The sequence below is a fragment of the Alexandromys fortis genome, unplaced genomic scaffold (genome assembly GCF_014885135.2).
Source record: "Alexandromys fortis isolate MF-2015 unplaced genomic scaffold, M_Fortis_MF-2015_v1.1 scaffold_16, whole genome shotgun sequence".
Classification (NCBI taxonomy): Eukaryota; Metazoa; Chordata; class Mammalia; order Rodentia; family Cricetidae; genus Alexandromys; species Alexandromys fortis.
In genome coordinates, this window is record NW_026067893.1 from 18,963,877 (window position 1) to 18,969,099 (window position 5,223).

Sequence of the window (5,223 nt, forward strand, 5' to 3'; positions counted from 1 at the left end):
AAGCTGTCCCATTGTCTCTGCTTATCACCAGCTTCCTGAACACATAAACTTGTATTGAGTGTGGAAATTATTTTATTATATTTTTATTTTATTATTATTGAAGCATGATTAATTAAAAACTCAGAGACAGATATTGGGGTTTAACCTGAAGTCCAGAAAGGCAAGGCAGCCAGCCACTGGCTCTTTAATATCTATCTCTGGGTTTTTATTAATCGTGCTTTACTTGGTACCCAATGTGGGGGTATGAATTCACAAAAAATAAAATAAAATAAAAACCGTTTTCTTGAGGTTTTTAGCCACTGCCACAGGCCAGAGCCAGATCTAACCCTAGCCAGCTGGGTCAGAGAAAAACTGAACCCATCTCCCATCTACCCCATCTTAGCTTCCTCACCTGAGCAGGCTTCACATGCCACAGGATTGTAACAAAATATGGCTCCCACCAGCACCTCCAGCATGAAGCTACACTCTCAAAAAAATTAAGTAACAGGGTGGACCCTGCTGCCAAAGATGTAGATTTAATCCCAAAACTTGGTAAGCAGAGGTAGAGACAGAAGCAGGCAGATCTCTGTGAGTTCAAGGCCAGTCTGATCTACAGAGTGAGTTCCAGGACAGCCAAAGATACAAAGAGAAATCCTATCTTTAAAAAAAAGTAAAATATAAAATAAAATAGAGTTTTTTTTAAAGCCATGTAAAGATGGAAAATACACAGAAAGTCTGGATACTGTATGCTATTGTGTTGTCTTTGAGTTGTTTGACCACTGAGGAAGGAGCAACAGCTGCTAAAAGACATTTGATTATAAATGCTGCTGGATTGATCCAACCTATATATTTTGAAAATGCCTTGACTTTAAAATTTAAGTCAAAATATATGTTACTTTGGAGAAGAGGGTTTGCTTTTGTCCCCTCAGGAAATGAGAGGCTGTGGATTCATTCTGAGTTAAGAAAAATAGGGGTTAATCAAGAAAGACCCCTGAAAAATCTCCAATAGGAGCAGATGGCCTAGGTGATCCAAAGTTTCAGGGCACCTCTGTTGCAGTTTCCTCTGAGTTCTACATCCAGAACAGCTTCAAGACTGCTGGCTGAGATGATCCAGGCTCACAGAATACTCCAGTCAGGACTTGATCATAACCCTAAATTTTCTTTGGGTTCCCATAAGATTATCAACACCCCAAATCAGCAGGAAGTATCCTAGAAAACTATGCCCACATTCCCATAAAATGATTATGATGCATGTCTTTGTTTAGTGTGTCGGTTACAAGTTATTATGGATAATGGTCACGAAAAAAGCTAAACAAAGGAGATTAGATTCAAGATTCTTGTTTTGAAAAGAAAAGGGGGATACAGATATGACAGGATAAAAAGGTAGATTATTGAATCTGCTCTGAAAAGCTTAGTTTTCAATCACAAGCTGCCAGCTGAGTGGTTAACAGGGACATTACAGTCACTGCCCCCCTTTCTGCCTTGCTTCTTCAGGCTTCCCATGACCACTTTCCCTTCATGTGCCCCCGGTGGGTCCCTAACCCCTTGCCATCTGGAGCTGCCCAGTTCATAAGTTGCCATCTGCTCAAGAAAATTCTGTGAAATGTTAAAGTGCTTACGTTTATCTTTTTAATAACATCTTATATAATGTATCAGGACAAGAAGTAATGCCATGTGGGAAGAATGATTGCAGGTGGGCATGGGGGTTCTTTTATGGGACAATACAGATGGCCTAAAACTGGGTTGTGGTGTTGATCACACAGGTCTATAGTTTAACTAAAAGATTTTGCATTGCATGCTAAAAACGGACAATTTTTTTGTTGTGTAAAAATACACCTCCATAAAGACGTTTTTTTGTTTTTTTTTAAAGCATTTTTCAAAAACAGTTATTCACCTTAGACCATTGATGAATCTTTGTATCAGTGAACAGCTGAGCGGAGGACTTTTCACCTTGACTGATCTGAAACACAAAATTTTACAAAAAATAAGCATAGGAGACCATGTAAGTCTTTGTCCCAAAATGAATAAAAATAAGAATCCCTCACTGTTTTTTTAAAGTGTGTTTATGTATATATACATGTAAACATTTATTTACTGAAATGTCATATGTAATTAATATGACCAGAATGACTTCTCTTGGTTTAGGTTTTAAAATCACAGTGGGTGTGTGCTGACTGGTCTTATGTTAACTCAACACAAGCTAGAGTTATCTGAAAGGAGGGAACTGCAACTGAGAAAATGCCTCCATAAGATCCAGCTGTAAGGCATTTTCTTAATTAGTGATTGGCGGGAGGGGGGGGCAACCCAGTGTGGGGGATGCTATCCCTGGATCTGTGGTCCTGTGTTCTATAAGAAAGCAAGCTGAGCAAGCCATGGAGAGCAGGACAATAAGCAGAACCCCTTTATGGTCTCTGCATTAGCTCCTGCCTCCAGGTTCCTGCCCTGCTTGAGTCTATATCCTGACTTCCTTAGATGAGGAACAGTGATGTGGATGTGTAAGCCAAATAAACTCCTTCCTCCCAAACTTGCCTTTTGTTCATGGCGTTTTGTCACAGCAATAGAAACCCTAACTAAGACATTAAAAATAAGGTTTATTATAAACCGTATTCCCCTAAAAACGGTCATTCTAAAAACAGGAGAAAGCAATCAAAAGCATTACCTTAGCATTTTTTAGTTTTTCTCTTACTTTGCCTCTCAGTGTCTCTGTTATGCTTCGATTTTCTTCTGCATCTAAACCAAGACACCAACGTTACATAGAGTTCACATGATTTTATTACAATTAATCAGTGGTAAGAGCAAAAGTACTCATGGTACATCTTTGCACCTGCACCTAACCATCCTGATGAGCAGGAAGAAAGGTCAGGGTCCCACAAGCACTCAGAACCCTGTGTCTCTTGCCCTTTCTCACGGGGAACAGTTTTATCTGTGGTAAATTGTATTTTTTTTGGTAACTTTCCCTTCGTCACCTTCTTTTGCTTCTTCAGATATCAGCCAGAGTCTTTCTTGTATACAAGCAAAACATAAAACAGCTCAGACAAAGAACCTTTGGGGTTTCCTTGATAGAAAAAAAAAATCCCTTGAGAACACTTCTATTCCATATAGAATGCTCTGAGGTATGAACCAATGTTGAAGATACATAAGGTTATTATTATTATTATCATCATCATTATTATGGAAGAATGGACTCTGAAAGGAAGTGTATGCACACCAAGCCATTTGTTACTTTCTACTGCTAATAGGATGTTCTGAGAAAGACAATGGTGTACACTTTTGAATACAATGTAAAGAAAAAGGGAAGATGAATTGGTCATGTTCCCTTGCAGTTTGCTTTTCCTCCCCTTCCTGTTGAGCACTTGTAAGCTGTGCAAGTAGGAATGGGGGTAGGAATAGAGCTAAGTCACAGGAGGTCTTCTGCACCCACACATATTTAAGGTCTAACCCAGCCTCAGACACCAGCGAATCCTCCACGTATACAGCTAAGATGGAGAGAATGGAGCATCAGGAGTTCAGTTTCTAGCTAGTTCCTTGAGCCCATCCTACGTTATATAGGAAGTCTAGTTTATGTTTACACTCTAGAATCCTGAAGCTCTAGGGTGGGAACAATCATTTATGTCTTTAAAACTAAAAGTCAAGGCTGTTAGAGTGTGGCAAGCTTATGGAGAACCTTTTGAGAGATGCCTGTCCGTCATTTCTTCTGTACCGCTGTACGCTGCTCCTGACATCTGCTGGGGAAAGCAGGGAAGGTTAGACGGGCATCGGCAGTTACTGAACAGCCTTCCTATGATGTCAATCAACCTTCCAGACGTCATCTGCTGTAAGATATCAATTCATATTCTTCCATCTACTCAAACTTGAATCTTTTTTAGTAACCTATATGAGTTCTTTATATATGATTGATCCTAAAATTAAGTAACCGTTACCTGTAATATCAGAAAAACTTTAAATGACAAAATCTGAACGAGACTTAGCTCTTTGTGCTTACATACTGCGAGTCTCATGTTTCTTCTGGAAAAGTCTGAGTAAGTTACACACATACAAAAGTACTTAAAAAAAAAAACAGCATTATACCAGTGTCACAGCTTGAGGGTTTGTCTGTCGTGTCTGACACACACACATCTTCCTTCTGAAAACTACGTTGCCTTCTATTCTTAACTACTTTCTCCCTAGGATCTTCAGTGGCCACAGTGTTCCCCGTTGCAGAAAGTGTACTCGAGGCTTAGGGTGGTATACTCCATGGCCTCTCAAATATGTGTCCTTAGCTCTGACTTCCCTCCCACACATCAGAAACCATTCCAAGCCGGGCGATGGTGGCGCACGCCTTTAATCCCAGCACTAGGGAGGCAAAGGCAGGAGAATCTCTGTGAGTTCGAGACCAGCCTGGTCTACAGAGCTAGTTCCAGGACAGGCTCCAAAGCCACAGAGAAACCCTGTCTCGAAAAACAAAAAACAAAACAAAACAAAACAAAAAAAAAACCATTCCAGCTGCCTAACGGCAGGAGGAACTGAGTGTCATCATTCAAAGTTCAGTGTGTTAAAATAAACATTTGTAGTTTCTCAAAGTTCAGTCTCCTAAAGCAACTGTTCTCACACTGTGGTGGTACGGAGTGAGAACTGGCTTTAAACTTTAATTTCGAGATATATTATTATATATCTTGTAATTTATTACATACTCTTGAAAAAGCAGTTGTACCTGCTGACCAAAACAGTGTGAAGCTAGAGTGGGGAAAAGTAAAAAGATTTTTATTAGCTTCACAATTACACTAAAAACACGGATTCGGGAGCTGGTGAGATGGCTCAGTGGGTGAAAGTGCTGGTCACCATTGCTGGCGACCTGAATTCTATCCCTGGAACCCATATGATAGAATGAGAGCCCTAATACCCACAATTGTCCTCCAACCTCCACAGGTGTTCTATGGCTTGAGTATGTATGCATGGATACACACACACATACACACACACACATACATACACATACACACACACGTAAATGTAATAAAAAAAATAAGATTGGACTCATGTTGAAAATCAAAGCAGGCTATCAACATGACCATGGTTTGAAAAAATTAATATAACAAGAATCTAATCAATGGACTTTTCAAAAGTCTGCCAGTGATTTCTATATCACAGTTAAAACTCCTGAATGATGACACCATGAGCCGATATGTCCATTCTCACTAACCACCAAGGCCATCGTCAAGACAGCTAAAGATACCATGATAGTGACCTGGAAGTGACGGCAGAACA